This window comes from Helianthus annuus, chromosome 13, assembly GCF_002127325.2.
Source record: "Helianthus annuus cultivar XRQ/B chromosome 13, HanXRQr2.0-SUNRISE, whole genome shotgun sequence".
NCBI lineage: Eukaryota > Viridiplantae > Streptophyta > Magnoliopsida > Asterales > Asteraceae > Helianthus > Helianthus annuus.
Genome location: NC_035445.2, coordinates 75,092,029 through 75,108,485, shown reverse-complemented (window position 1 = coordinate 75,108,485; position 16,457 = coordinate 75,092,029). Strand labels below are relative to the sequence as shown.

Below are 16,457 nucleotides of genomic sequence, written 5' to 3'. Positions count from 1 at the left end.
ATATATATACACACACACACAAATGCGTATTTAGCCCAAATAAACAAACAAAAGTAAAGACACATTGGCCCAAACAAGTAGAACATCTAGGCTCAAAACTTGAAGAATTAATGGCTCGGATCTCTTTTATCTTGAACACCATCGTCTACCTTCAACGTATACTCCGATCCTATCCTCATTCCTCAATCATTAAACAATTTGCATCAATAAATTTAATCTAAACAAATATTATATTTATACACACAACATATAACTTACAAAAATAACTCAGTCAGCTATTAATTTTTTAGTTTATAATTGTCGGTCTCATGCCCGAGTAAAAGAGAGATTTTTATTAAAAAGAGTAAATTACACAGATTGTCCTTTAATTACACCCTAAATTTCAGTCCCTACCCTTTGTCTTTAATTTGTGCATTCCATGTCCTTTAATTAACAAAAAATTTGCACACACCCTGTCCTTTGCTCTAAACCCCATCCACCTACCCAGTTAAATGCACCCATGTGCCCCTCACGTGAGGGGCAAAATTGTCAATACCATTCCCCCTACCATTTTGTAACGCTTCGCATTTTGAGAACTTTCTTTATTTAGAAAGTTTGTTGGTATATTCTATTTATGGAAACTTGTACTCGATTTTCCTTTCCAAGCATTGTAATCCGAGACTTGAATCATAATAAACTCGATCTTTTTATACATTGTGTTATACATATTTCATGCGTACTTGTCATACATTTATTACAATACTCGTTATACGTGCAAACTTGATACAATTATATGTAAATTCATACTTGTTATACATGCAAATTCAGTTTACACATACCTTTAGTTATACATTTCACTTATGCATTGCACTTGAACGCTTAAAACCGGCTGAAATACGCAAAAAAAGACCTTCGAGCAACTGGACCTGTCGCTTCATGCGAAAGGAGCCCCATTCGCATGAAGGGGCCATCCGCCCTAATGTCCAGTTGCCCAAAGGTCCATTCGCTCAAAGCACATTCGTCCCAAGAGCCCATCTCGGCCTATAAATGCGAACCCTCACCCTCATTTCTCACCTTCCACACTTCGAAAATCTCTCTCAACTACGAAATTCGAGCTTTATCAGCTAAGCACTTCCAGAAAGCTTCTAAGTGAGTTTACAACTCACTAACACAATAATTTCTCTTATTTCATCTACTTTTTTTCTATCTTTTATACATTTCTTCAATCTTACAAGCTGATTTCACAGATTTGCCTTGGCAATTTGATGACAACACTCAAACTTAATGAGGACCAAACTAAAGATTGAAGTTCTATATTTCAAACTTTTACAAAACAACTTTCTGATATCAAACTTAGCCGAATCATGAACCCACCGAGCTCACAAGCTAAGTTTATAGCTGCGGGTAGTGTTGAGGTTGATTCCAGCCAAGAAGATGAGCTGTTGAAACAAACCCGAATTGTTTCGTCTCCAAAACAAAGCCATTTGCACGAAGGGTTAGCCCATTCATGCGAAGGGTCATCCCATTCGCACGAATGGACACCCTATTCGCATGAAGGGTCTATTTTCATACCATTCCGCCATTTTTCTAAGTTGAATGTTACTCAGATCCCCATTTTCAATATGGACGATTCTGTGTTAACAGAGTGTGAACCGTGGGAGCCTTGGCTTCCATTCTAATTCCACCGTCTCGCTTGAGCTTGCAAACGAACACCCAAACAGTCTCCTAGACCTAGAATGAGTTAACCCCGTCCAGCCTCCAACACTTGGTTCATACCTTCCATGTTGCGACGGCACACCCAGGTTGTCCTTATTTGGCTGTTTGGCACTTTACATTCTGTCTTTTACTTTCTGTTATTCATGACCAACCGTTTTGTTAACATAGTTAATGAACTTGTGCTTTGGTGAACTTATAATGAGGCTATTACCTCCATACATGACTTATGTGATCTATATGACTATAGGATTGTTACTATACTATAATATAAGACTTGACTGAACTCGCAACATGATAGATTAATAGTTAAAACGTTCGAAACGAAGTTCTGACCGCACAAACAGACACCATTCACGCGAAGGGGACTCCCACTCGCGCGAAGGGTACCTGCCATTCGTGTGAACTGTCCATTCGCCTGAACAGAGTTATGATGTTTGGTTTCCATTTATTTCACTTCTACGTTCCTCATTACTGATTCTATCGGGCAAATCAGTACCCGTGAAATCACAGTAACTTAGTGTCATAACGAGTACCTAGACGAAATATAATTTTTGGTTAATCATACTTTCATACTTATATACTTTGTATTCCGAACCCAAATCCTTCGTTCAAACCCCAACGACTCACACCTTTGTTTACCCACCTGTAGGGTAACCCCGGTGTTCCAGCGCTCTCGTCATCAACTCAACAACTTGTGGGATTTACAAACAAAAATTTACAAAACCATGAGTGTACTCGAACGCCCTTTTTACATTTCACACTTTTGGGTGCAATATGTTTACTTATCAACCTACATAGTTACACTTACATTTTATGCAATCACACAAACAATCCAATCATGCATGTTTAATCCGTTATACTTGATTCGTGTTTCTGGAACATTCTTATGTGATAAACTTGTCATTAACTTCGTACGAGCCTCCCCTTAACATGTAGCTATAGGAGTAACGCACCGCCCGTAGTCTTGTGGTCATGTTAAGTTTAAAACAGAACGGTCTTATCGTTGCTACGATAGGATTACGCTAGCAGTAATCTTTGGTTTGGCACTTTAATCGCATGCCAGTTTTATGATAATCTAGATAACTAATTTTACCATGTGGATTCGTTTAAATCATTTTCATACTTATGCCATTATCAAACTTGTCTGCTCGCCAATACCTTGTGTATTGAACTATACTTTAAAACATGTTGCAGGTTGATGACTTCGATGTTGATGGTGTCGCAACCCCCGGCCCCTATCCTTGGGAACGGGCGGCCTCGGATCAGTATCAGTGGTATCGGTGTTTATTTATTTGGTAGCGGAATTTACATTAGGACCGTAGTTAGGAAATAGTTTATCAGAGTAAAATACCACAATTTTATAATAATAAATACATTGGGATAAACCCAAGTTTCCATTACAAAACAGGTTTATAGGGTTAAACCCTAATTTATTGAAATACAACTTCTTCTTTATTTAGGTAACTTTTATAGCCACTTTTCCAAGCCTTCAGTGCTCTCCAGCTGGCTTCTAATTGGCTTTCACATTTTGTTACCTGAAACGCGTTTAATAACATTTTATCAGCAAGAAATATTGGCTAGTGAATCCCAGTTTAATCAAAACAGGTTTTATCATTTTACAGCATTGAGGGCAATCCAGCAATTACATTTGTTTATAGCTACTTTAATTACCACCCACGGTACTGCCAATCCTGACTTGTGGTAATGTTACTACTCACAGTGTAGTAACAAATTTTGTATACAAAACCCCAACATACCAACGATAATTGTAGAATACAAATACTCAATCACTGTTAAATATAATTTAAAACAATTGAGGTTTTGTAAAAACACTTTGTGAAAAGAAGAATCACTCACATTGCTAATTTAGGTATTTCCCTGTGACTTCCTGGTTATTATCTATTAAATTAAACAATGCACACACGTTAGTATAATAACCCAAATTTATATTAGCTATACCCTCCCCGAGACAGAACTCCAACGACTGAGTCAGACAGAGCCTTGACATGCGTTACGGAGCACTAGATCGATCGGGCAGCGTATCTAATACGTAACCGGGGATTATGATACTTATATCGAGGCAGAGCTTCGCTATTTTAGTGGGTATAATACCCAGGAATTATTATTGCTATTCAGAATTGATAGAGGGAGAGATCGAGAATGAGCGAATTGGAACTGAATGCCGATCTCCTCTATTTATAGTGCCTGATCGGCACTTTGTCGCGCCCCGCGAGAGCTGAAGACAAGGTCTTCGCGCCTCGCGAGCTAGGCTGCCTAGGGCATAGCTTGGCTGAATCAACGGCTTGGCTTGACACGATACGGACACGTGGCGGCCTAGGGTTGCGCCTGATGGCCAATCCGTCGCGGCCCGCGACGGATGTTGTCTAGGGTGTCGCGCCCCGCGAGCGACTCGTATTTCTTGTTTTATTTGATTTTTGTTAAATTTACGGTATTTTGGGGCCGTTTCTCGTATACGGGGTGTATTTTAGGGCGTATAGGGGTGTTATAAGTATTTTAGGAGGGTTGTTATAGATGGAATCTAGTAGGGATGCTTAGATACACACTTAGTATACTAGATTATGATGTTGTAATTGTTGTTTTATTTTTGTTGCATTTTTTCAAACTTGTTGTACTTTGAAATTTCCAATGTTGTACTTTGATTTCGTGTGTTGTACTTGACAATTGTTATCAATGGATGAAATCGGTTTTGAATTAAATATTGTCGTAATAGTGTTATGAAGTCTCGAGCAATCTTGTTTTCCTCTCACTTCGATGTTTCCGCCATCGGTTGGGGTGTGACACATTTAAACCCCCTAACTTTGCTGCACCACCACCTTCTGCCACCATTCACCACCACCACCCCACCATGATCCACCACCGCGGCCATCCACCATCCACTACCGTCGACAAAATTAGTGCTTCATGTTCAGTATCAAAGTAAACAAGTGTAACACCTCGTAAAATCATACCCAATAAAATAAAGACACGTGTCATGTAAGACAAACGTGTCAGGAACCCAGATCAAATAAAAGATGTATGGTAGGATTTAAGAAGGGCGACATGTTATTAAAATACCTCTGAGCGACCCAAGTTGTAAATCCCAAGACCTTAAATCGTTATAATAAACATCTGATATATTAGCCGGTTGTTCTTAAATAGATAAATTCCATTTTTAAATGGAAATTGGGTTCTTTAGAATGTTACTACAACATTCAGGAAATTTAGATTCTTGATTAAAAGAATTGAACTTGAATTAATTCATGTCCATTGTGGGGGGATATTCCACGGTCCTCCCAACTGCCGAGGTGATCCCACCTCGCAGACCGCCACCCAGCAAGCTTGAGTCTGGGGGTAAATCCACTACCGTAGGGGCATTCGGAACGAGCAAGACTCGAACCCGCTACCTCCGGGTTAGAATGCGGGCTGGTGGCCATTGGGCTGACATCCAATGGTTAGACATGCAATGGCTGACTACATGGTCCCCATACTGATTAAAGGACGCAAGATTCGGAGACTACAAAGTTGCATGGTCAATGCTTGAAAGTTGCAAAAATTTTGGATTCTGGTCCTCGGTTACGGACCGTATGGCTTTAAGCTTACGGTCCGCAAGGATCATATCTGGGCGCATCAGACCAGGTCGGTTACGGACCGTATCCGTATAGGCTTACGGTCCGCAAGGAAGTGCTTACGGACCGCAAAGGCTTCAGCTTACGGTCCGTAAGCCTGTCGCTGGCAGCAGGTTTTGGACAGCTGCCAGTTCAGCCTGTTACACCGCCTTATTAGTGTGCTTTTCGAAAACAGGGGGTTGGTAACTGGTATATAGCAACATAGGGACACCTGGGATGATCTTGCAACATATATAGACTATTTTGGCATGATCTTGTGCAATGGAGTTCACTATATAAGGAGAACAAGTTGTGAACTTGGCACTTGCTCATTTACAACTTATTTCAAGCATTTCTGGAGCTCCTCTGATCAGCATTAAACCTTCTTAGGATCTCTAAGCATACTTAGGACTCTTGTAAGTGTCCTTAATCCTCTTTAATTCAGTTTAGCTTAATTAATTAGCTAAAAGTCAAACCGTCGTAATTAAGGTTTGACTTCGAGATTAAGCTATAATTATCCAGTCAAATCTCGAATTCAAAATACCTATAAGTAGGTAATTATGTGGGTAATAAACCCTTAAAAGGGTATCCTCAGATTCCCACTCTAACTATGTCAATTGTCGGGTCAAAGCTAATTACAAAAAGTCAACAGAAAGCTTTATTTCAAATAAAAACATAATTAGCAATGTAGGATCCATACAACCTGTTTTATCATTAATATAACTTGGTAATTAATGTAAGAACATGTCTAAACATGTTCAACTCGACAATTTTCAGTTTAGACTCGGTTTGGAACTGAAAGTCGCATAGTTTGACTTTCACTTTGACTTTCAGTTCTGACCCATTTAAGCCAAGTTTAGGATTGCCTTAGAGCTTCTTTTGGACCTAGTTACATGTTAGTATAACCCTCTGTGATTATACGGCTTGGTTCATTAGTTGTCTAATTATTATGCAAGTTTCCGTTAATTGCCTAAATGTTGACTATTATGCCCTTTCCACCTTAAATTGTGATTTTTGAAAATATAAAAGAGTAGACACCTTAGTTACTGATTTATAAACTTGTACCTAAAATTTTACATTAGTTTGAGGTCTAGATTTAAAGTTATGCTCATTAGCGTAATTAGAAGCATTCTTAGTAATTAATTGGCGAAATTAGCATATAGCCTATCTAAACCCAAATTATAATATCAAACTTTTTACCTACTGATATAAAATAATATTTTGGGATTTTTAGAGATTTTTATTTATTTTTAGGATGAGCATAACTTAGAATTTTAAGCTTGTTTCGGTTAATGCCGGTTTTACCCTTTTGGGCTATAAAATGAGTTTTATAAATCCTTTTAACCCAAACCTTTTTCTACTGATTCATTATGATAAATAAATTAGTTTGAGCCTTTTGGAATATTAAAAATATCAGCTTTCTATTCAAAACACGGAAATGGCTTCAAATCGCCTTTTTAAGCATTTTAACGACATAGTATCTATCAAAACTAGTATATATATATAAGGTTTGATACCAACTGATATCTTCAGTAAATTTTTATACTAAAACAGTAAACAAATATTTTAAACTTAGATTTTCAGTTTTGACCTTTTAGGCTTATGTGAAATTACCAAAATTCCCCTACGGTGCATAATATGGTTATAATTAATAAATTTCACATATATGTGATAACCTCCTGTTATAACTTATTAAATTAAGGGTCTGTTTGGTATGGGGTAATGGAATAGATGAGAGAATGGAATGGACGAGGTAATGGAATGGACAACGGAATGAAATGGATCATTCCATTCCATTGTGATGTTTGGTTACTCATATGTGAATAGAATGAATTATTACTTTGTACAATTTGATAAACAAAAAAGATGAAGTAACGAAACACAACTGTATTAAAAACGACAAAAATATAATTGACTCAATAATAATAATAATAATAATAATAATAATAATAATAATAATATATTAATGATAAAAAAATTAGTAATAGATTTTTCATATATATTAATATTAGTATGAATATTAAAAAATATAAATATAAATGCAAATAAAAGTATAAGTATAAATATTATAATAATAATAATAATAATAATAATAATAATAATAATAACATATTTCTTTCCATTCCTTGAGGGAAGGGAAAAAAACACCTACATACCAAGGAATGGAAATTATTATATTTGGAAGGAGTTACATTCCCTTGGAATGCTCCATTCCATTACCACATGATAACCAAACATGTTTATTTTTATTCCATCAGAATGTTCCATTCCATTCCACCTTTCATTCCTTCATACCAAACGCTACCTAAGTATATTTACTAAATAAATCAGCCGTTTAACTCAGATTACAAATTAAACTCTTTTATACCCTTTAAAATGACCAAAATGCCCTTATGAGGCATAGTTTGTGTTTAAAATCATTTTGGGCATAATAGAAGATATCTTACTGATGTCACAACATATTTAGTGCATATTAACTCAGAAAACTTATATATGATTCATATGGTTACCCGTTACGCACTTTCGCGTTCGGATCGGCTTATGTAACTAGTTTACGTTTATTAGCCGAAGCGGGTTAAACCATATCATTATTGTCTCAAAATCCAGAATGTGTTTAAGTTACCCACATTAAACAACCATGCAAGCTTGTCTGGTCAAAACCACATTCTAAAACGGTCTTCGCTTAATTATGTGTTTGAACCGTATCTTTCTTTAAGACTAATCGGTCTAAGCTTAGGCTAAATTAAAAGACCCGTTAGGATTCTAATAGGTTATTATAAACCTTCGTTCCAGAATAGGAGATCCAGTAAAAGCTATTTGCACTTGCTTATTGTGACTATACTTGCTCAGGTAAATACTTTTAACTTATTTTCCCTTATACGGGCTTGGAGTACGGTATATAAAATACCGCTTGGTCGGGCATTTGATCTTAATCGATTGGTGGTTAAGTATTATCAAGATGACCCGTTTAAAAATTTGTTTGTTTTACGCCTTTGGGAGTTTAATGACAATGTCCCGGATATCCTTGGCATCATTCATAGAATGGCCACGACCTTAGCACACTGGTGTAGGCGTACACCTGTCAGTGCATTTACATTTATTAAGGTATAACCGCTGGTTTCCCGCCGCGGGACTATATCATGTGGTGTGTTTATTAATCTTTAACCTGGCATGAACCGGGCAACTGAACGCATAACAAACATGCAATTCTTTACAAGTATTATATTCAAATAATTATCCCAAGTTATAAAAAAAAATCTTTTTGTGCCATGTGCATTCAAATCAATTTTAAACCTTTTCAAAATGAGTCAGTTAAATTGTATTTACCAGTGTAAACTGACGTATTTTCCCAAAAAGGTTAAGTGCAGGTACTACGCGTAATAGGTTGGCCTCTCCTTAGCATCTTTTAGAGTCTCGCAAGCTTGGATGCAAATAAATCTGTTGAACAAGTTTCCTTTTTCTTTTGATCCGCCTGTGGATCTATTTCAACTGTTTATGATACTTAATATTACAATATTTATTCGGTTGAAATAAATCTATCTTTTTGCTTCCGCTGTGCATTTTAAATTTGTGTTGTTTGACTATGATGATATCAACTACGTCACGATACTCCCCACCGGGCCCACCGGTGACACGTGGAAAAATAGGGGTGTGACAGGTTAGTATCAGAGCCAACACTGAGTGAATTAAATACTAGCCTTTTGTGTTTAATCTTAGTTACACAATTGCACATTCCTCGAGTTCCGAGTCTAGACAAAGAACATAGGACAAATTCTGTTTTTGTTTTATTTTATTTTGTCTTTTATTTTATATATTCTTTTTGTTATCTTTAATTATGTTTACAGGCTTAAGAATGCCGCCCAGGATGAGACGAGGACGAGGTAAGGCTCCATTTATTAGCCATGACCATGAAGTCGGGCCTTCTCACCGGCGTACACCCTCGATCACTATGGGCACGAGTCCTCAGGAGCCCTGTAGGACGTATATTGAACCCGGGAGGCAATCTGTCTCCCTAAGCTCCTCACCATCCTACTTTCACTCATTTGGGCCTCAGTCTGAAAACGAGCCCACCAACCCCCAACCATCCTTCATACCTTTGCAGCGATCAAACTCGCACCATTCTTTCGGTGACCCTACCCCTGCTTTTCAAAGCCAGTTCAACCCGGCTAATTACATCCAAGAACCCGTGGGTTTTAACCCACTAGGACCCGAAGATCATTTTTCGGGTGGCAACGACATGGATTAAGATACGGATCCCATGGAGCCTGCAACCGGGACCCCAAACCATCCCATCGAGATCTCGGATAGGTCCTCGTTTCATGGATCGCCTTACCGCGGTCTGGATAGCTACCAGGCGAGGTTTAACCATTGGGACTGGTATTTTACACCATCTGAACACTCGTCTCCATACCAGCAGCAGCAGCAGCAACAGCAGCAGGATCCTTCCGAGGATTCCCGATTTGTGGCAGTCACTCCGCCACCACCTCCACCAGTGGAGCAACCGCTTCCGGAACCACCGAGGTGGAGAAGATCAAACGCGTGGATGTCCGTGCGAAGAGGAGTCCGCATCAGCACTCCTCAGCCGTCGAGTGGCAGCCACTATCCGCCACTCCAGGAAGAAGACCCGCAGATGGGGGGATCATCAAACCCCGTCTCGGAAGCAAACTCTGCGCCAGTGGCGCCACCATTGGGTTTTGATAACCAAATCCCTGCATATGCCGGTTCAGCGGCATATAATCCGTTTGAGCTACCGGGCCACAACAGCCACAACTATGCCATTGTGGACCCGTACCAGGAGGCGTGGGACTACAATGCTCGTCACCGAGAGGGACCCTATGGTGGTCTTTGGACCTAGAGGTGTACAAAAAAACTGATTTTAGAATCGAAACCGAAAAAAAAACCAAAACCGGTTTTTTTTAACCGGTTTTTTTATAACCGGTTTTTTTAACCGGTTTTTTTTAACCGCCGGTTTTTATACTGGTTACTATTCTTGACTTCAAAAACCGGTTATTAACCGAACCGGTTATTAAAAAATAGGTTAAAACCGGAAAAAACCGGTTTTTTTTGGGAAAACTGGTTAAAAGCCGGTCCCAACCGGTTATACCGGTTATTGTTTTGGACCTCAAGAATCGGTTAGTAACTGGAACCGGTTATAAAAAAAACCGGTTTTTATTTTGGGTGAAAAAACCGAAACCGGTTAATAACCAAAACCGGTTTTTGAAAAAAACCGATTTGTACACCTCTATTTGGACCACTGGTTACCCAACTTATGGGTACCAGCGTCCGCCACCTCCTCAACCTCTGTATCAGCCGCCGCAGCCGCAACTAATCCCGCCGGAGCGCCAACAAGAGGTCCTTGAAAGATTGGGCAAATGTGAGCAGGACATTCAAAGGGAGCGTGAAAGCAACCGAGGCTTCTTCAAGGGTTTGACAGACCTACTCAAGGGGAAGTCCAAAAGAAGAGGTCATTAAAAGACCTTTATTTATTTTATTTGGTTGTAATCAAGTCCCTGCGTGGACTTTTTGTTTCAGTACTCAGCCCCTGCGTGGGTTTGTCTCTTTGTACTCTGCCCCTGCGTGGGCATGTCTTTTGTTAACCCCTGCGTGGGTTTGTTGTTGTTTCGCCCCTACGTGGGCATGTTATTTTGTAGAAGTCCCGTTTAGGGAAAAAATGTACTGTTTGAATTATTAATGAGATGTTTAATTAAAATTTTCATTTTGGTTGTTATTTATTATGTGAATGAAACATAAAATAAATGAAAATAAATTTTCCTATTAAAAAATCTACCATTATACTAAAATAGCAAAATCTAAAAAGGACAAGACCTAGCCATGTGTTATCATAAGACAGGGCCAAGATGGTAGTTCCATAAAACCTAGCCTATGTGTCATTGCAGACATGGCCAAGATGGTAGAACCTACATAAAAGATTCCAATTCTTGTTAACGTCTGAAAGCATGTTAACATTCATGACAAACTGTGATGCGATAAAATCACATAGGTCATTTTTTAATTGGGTTGTCTTAAATTCCCTTAATTATATAATCATCCCTTAAGGATAAAGTGCCTACCAGCTATAACTAATGTCCTTTTTGGACTAAAGACAGTAGTAGCTTATAACTCCCTGTCTAGAATAAGGCAATGAACTTTGATTAAAGCCTTAATACCTTGACTCCGTAAAAGTCTTGGTTTATAAATTAAATTTGTCTATATGACTATGCCCTTTTGTGCTATTATTAAATTAAAATATAGGATTATAATAAAGGTCCTGAACATATAAATAATTAACGAATTAACCAAAAATGGCTATTAAAACCATGGTTAATAAATCATAAAATACTGTAAAAGCTTCTAAATAAAACCTTGCCCATTATTTTTCTATATGTAGCAATTGAAGCTACATGGCTGGGTTGGATGAGGTAAACAGTCATCCGGTGGAAAACCACGATAATGCTAGGATACAGCTGACTGGTGCAGAACTGCAAGCACTAGTTGATAATGTAACATCCGTCAAAAACGGATATCCAAAATCTGACCCGTTTTGATATTCGAATCCTAATCCTTGAAACTCGAAAATTGTTCGCGAATTAAATGAACGTCGAAAGATTTTTTTTTTAAATATAATTATCAACACGGTTATTTATTTAACTATTAGTTTAATAAATTAAATTTACAATTAAATGTTTAATTCTTTTATTTTATAAACAAACAAGTTAACCCAATTAATTAGTTAAGTTAGTTCAGTTAAGAATTATGGAAGGGGGCCGGTTGTAATTAGTGGTAACTTTAAAACAAAATAGGAAACTAAAAACGTGAACCGCGGGAGTCGAACCCGGATTCACCCACTCAACAAACAACTGACCAACCGCTCCACCACTTGATCCATATATGGCTATCATCATTTCCTTTATTATTTAAGTAAGCGAAAATTTCGCTGTTTGAAACCATTGCCGCCAAATCACAGAAACGTGTTGACCAATCCGTGTCTTCTTCTCTTACATCGCTGCCGACAACCTGTCCGATAATCAATCCCGGATTGATTGCCGGTTACCATTTTTAACCGATCTTTCCATTATTCCGACCCATCGATCAACCCTATAAATACCGCTACCCTCCTCCAACCGAAACCACACCCTCACATCATCTCGACTCACACCACACATTGCGCAACACCATTTTACACCCTCTCTTCCTTGTGTCTGCTCGACAACGGAGCTCCAACCCGTCGGAGAAGTCTAGACGCCGCCGGTGAGCCGGAATTCACGTTTTCGCCATCATTCGAAACCATGTTCACCGAAAGTTATAAACAATTCACATAATCCTTCTCTGTTCATCTACCACGCCTCTTTGCAAACCCATCGGAGTCCAAAGATTCTATCGGAGGAACCCGCAAGTCGCCGGAGAACTCGTATCGACATTGAAGCTTACGTCGGGATTCACGTCTTCATCGTTTCGGTATAATTCTGTTTGTCCATTCAATTGTCAAAGTGAACTGTTATTTAAGTTGCATCTAAAATGAAAGGATCTGCAAGTTAAAAATGTGTAAATGAAACAAAATTCAAAAACATGAGTTCGAAACCCCGGGCACGACCCTTACGCGACATTATTTTCGTTTTAATATATACAGTTTTAATATATACAGTTTTCTTTCTAACAACTTTCATGCCCCTTAAAATCCATGTTTTCTTTTTTCTTTATATATACTAAAACCCTTAAATCCCTTTAATAAAATAGATAATTACTAATTTTCATTTTTTTTATTTTATTCTTTTTCTATCAAATCTCTAAATTTATTTATAACATAAATAGTTAATAGTTTATTTCTTTCATGACATTATATGGTAAACTAATGAAATGAATTATAAAATTTAATTGAATAATTTGTAGACGTTAATTGTTAGGGATTTTAAATTAACATATAAATATTAATTTGATGGTTATGTGACATTTGACTCTTAGGGTAATTACTTCCGTTCCTTTGGATTTTTCCAATCTATTACTCGTGCGTTACTTACAAAGAAATCGCAACGCAACCACTGTGAGTATACTCGATCCCATTTTCGTTTTAAACACATTTGGGTGCAACATGTATTACATATTCAAATTACACAACACTTGAAACTTGTTATATGCGCACTCTATCCATTTTAAACATGACACAATTTGATGCTTGTTAATCTCGTATGCTAGGTAAACTTTTCGTGTCTATATGCTCATTAACCTTGTTAAACTTATTAAACTTGTTAGACTTGTTAAACTTGTTAAACTTGTTAAACTTGTGAGACTTGTTAGACTTCTTATGCTTATTTACGCACCGCCCTTGAGTGAGTCTTGGGGTGGTTGCGTTGGAAACTTGTGAGACTTGTTAAACTTCTTATACTTATTTACGCACCGCCCTTGAGTGAGTCTTGGGATGTTTGCGTTGGAAACTTGGGTTGACATATAGTGACACTGTTCCAGCATATTAGTAACTTGTATTATGTGGTTCATGTTGAATACGAGTACTTAAACTATTTTATTCTACTATGCTACGTACCAAACTTGTATACTCGCCAACATTTTTTTGTTGATGTTATTTTAATACATGTTGCAGGTTGCTAGTCAAGATGATCAAGAAACAAGCTAGGATGGCTTTAGATACCCATTTTAGCAATTAAACAATATTTGAATATATGTTTACTATTTGAAACAATGTATTATTCTTTAGTTTTAATAAAATGATTTAATTTATATTGTCACATTTAGTGTTATGTTGTTTTGAGCAATTTGTTCGTCTCATCCCGATGTTTCCGCCATCGGTTGGGGTGTGACAGATAATGCTGTTACAAGGGCTTTGGATCGGCAGAATAGCGAGTCTAGTGGGACTCGAAGTAGGACCCTATCTACACCGCATTCCAAGCCTAAGACTCATTCTGAAGCTCACAGCAAGCCACCCTCTATTTAACCTAAGCCTAAGAAAGAGGAACCAAAGAAAGATGATGATCGACATTCTTCAAACTAAAACAGTGTTCCCTCCAAGAAGATAGTGTTTGATAATGCACCACGTACCAAAGGTTGCATATATAAATACTTTGTTTCTTGCAAGCCCCGGGATTTCACTGGGGAGAAAGGGGCAGTGGATTGCATGACTTGGTTGGATGAAGTGGACACTGTGGTAGATATTAGTGGGTGTGCTGAAAGGGACATTGTGAAGTTTGTATCTCAATCTTTTAAGGGTGAGGCTTTAGCTTGGTGGAGGTCCTTGATCCAAGCTACAAGGAAAATCCCATTGTACAAAATGTCTTGGGAACAGTTTGTGTCATTGATCAAGGAAAACTACTGCCCTCAGCATGAGGTTGAAAAGATTGAGTCTGATTTTCTGTCATTGTTGATGAAAAACCTGGATTGCCAAGCCTACCTCACGAGTTTTAATACTATGTCAAGGTTGGTTCCTTATCTCGTGACCCCGGAACTCAAAAGAATAGCTCGTTTCATTGGGGGTTTAGCCCCAGAGATAAAGGCAAGTGTGAAGGCCTCTCGGCCAACTACATTCAGGTCTGTAGCTGATATATCCTTGTCCCTCACTCTGGACGCGGTCAGGCAGAGATCGCTGAGGAATACTGACACTGAGAAACGAAAGCGTGAGGATGACAACTTATGACGATCAGATAAGAAGCACAAGGGAAACAATGACCACAAGAAGGGGTCTGGATCTAAGAAAGACGGTCATCAATCGGGTGATAAGCCCAAATGTAAAGTTTATAAGAAGCACCATTTTGCGAGGTGCAGGTTTGAGTCGAAATCCTAGTCTCAGCCAAAGACATGTGGGATTTGCAAATCTTCTGAGCACAAGACCCTAGATTGTAAGAAGATCAAAGATGCAACGTGCTATAGTTGCAATGAAAAAGGGCAGATTAAGACAAATTGCCCAAAGTTTGCAAAGAAAGCTGAGGAAGGAAAGAAGACCAATGCAAGGGTCTTCCGCATGGATGCGAAGGAAGCTGTTCAGGACGACAATGTGATAACAGGTACCTTCCTAATTAATGATGTCTACGCCAGAGTACTTTTTGATTCAAGAGCTGATAAGTCGTTCGTAGATAATAAGTTTTGTGAATTATTAAAATTGCATGTTAAAGCATTAAATGTGAAATATGAAGTGGAATTAGCTGATGACACCTTAGAGACAGCCTCAACTGTGCTAGATGGATGTTTTATATCCATTAGGAACCACTCTTTTCCTTTGTCCCTGCTTCCCTTTAAGCTAGCCGGTTTTGATATAGTAATAGGCATGGATTGGTTATCACATAACCAAGCCCAGATTGTATGCAATAAGAAGCAAGTGGTGATTAAGACTCCATCTGGTGAGCCACTTACCATCCAAGGAGATACCCAGTACGGGTTACCCGAGCAGGTGTCTATGCTCAAAGCATCTAAATGCTTGAAGAAGGGTTGTGTCATTTATATGGCACAAGTGACTTTTGATGAGCAGAAGCCCAAGCTTGAAGATATCCCAGTCATTTCTGAATACCCTGAAGTTTTCCCTGAAGAACTACCCGGTTTGCCACCAGATAGACAAGTAGAGTTCAGAATCGACATCATTCCAAGAGCAGCGCCTATTGCAAGAGCACCTTATAGGTTGGCACCAACAGAGATGAAGGAATTGAGGACGCAGTTAGATGATTTGCTAGCCAAAGGTTTCATTAGACCTAGCTCGTCTCCATGGGGAGCACCAATCTTGTTTGTCAAGAAGAAAGATGGGTCGATGCGTTTATGTATCGATTACCGTGAGCTTAATAAGGTCACTATCAAGAATAGGTATCCTTTGCCCAGGATCGACGATCTGTTCGATCAGCTACAAGGAGTAAGCTACTTTTCCAAGATTGATCTGAGGTCAGGCTATCATCAGTTAAAGGTTAAAAATGAAGATGTACACAAGACTGTATTTAGGACTCGTTATGGTCATTACGAGTTCCTAGTGATGCCTTTTGGGCTCACTAATGCACCTGCCGCATTCATGGATCTCATGAATCGCGTCTACAAGCCTTATCTGGATAAATTCGTCATTGTATTCATCGATGACATCCTCATCTACTCGAAGAGTCAAGCTGACCACGAGAAGCATCTCTATTGCATTCTGAAATTGCTTCATCGAGAAAAGCTCTATGCCAAATTTTCTAA

At 38.5% G+C, this 16,457-nt stretch overlaps 1 long non-coding RNA gene across 1 annotated transcript; it reads left to right on the top strand.

Annotated features, from left to right (window-relative positions):
* Window positions 1–12,397: 12,397 nt before the first annotated feature.
* LOC118485642 lies at window positions 12,398–13,932 on the top strand. The gene is made up of 3 exons (XR_004877205.1): window positions 12,398–12,755; window positions 13,260–13,338; window positions 13,894–13,932. It is a non-coding gene; the product is annotated as an uncharacterized LOC118485642 (long non-coding RNA).
* The last annotated feature ends 2,525 nt before the right edge of the window (window positions 13,933–16,457 follow it).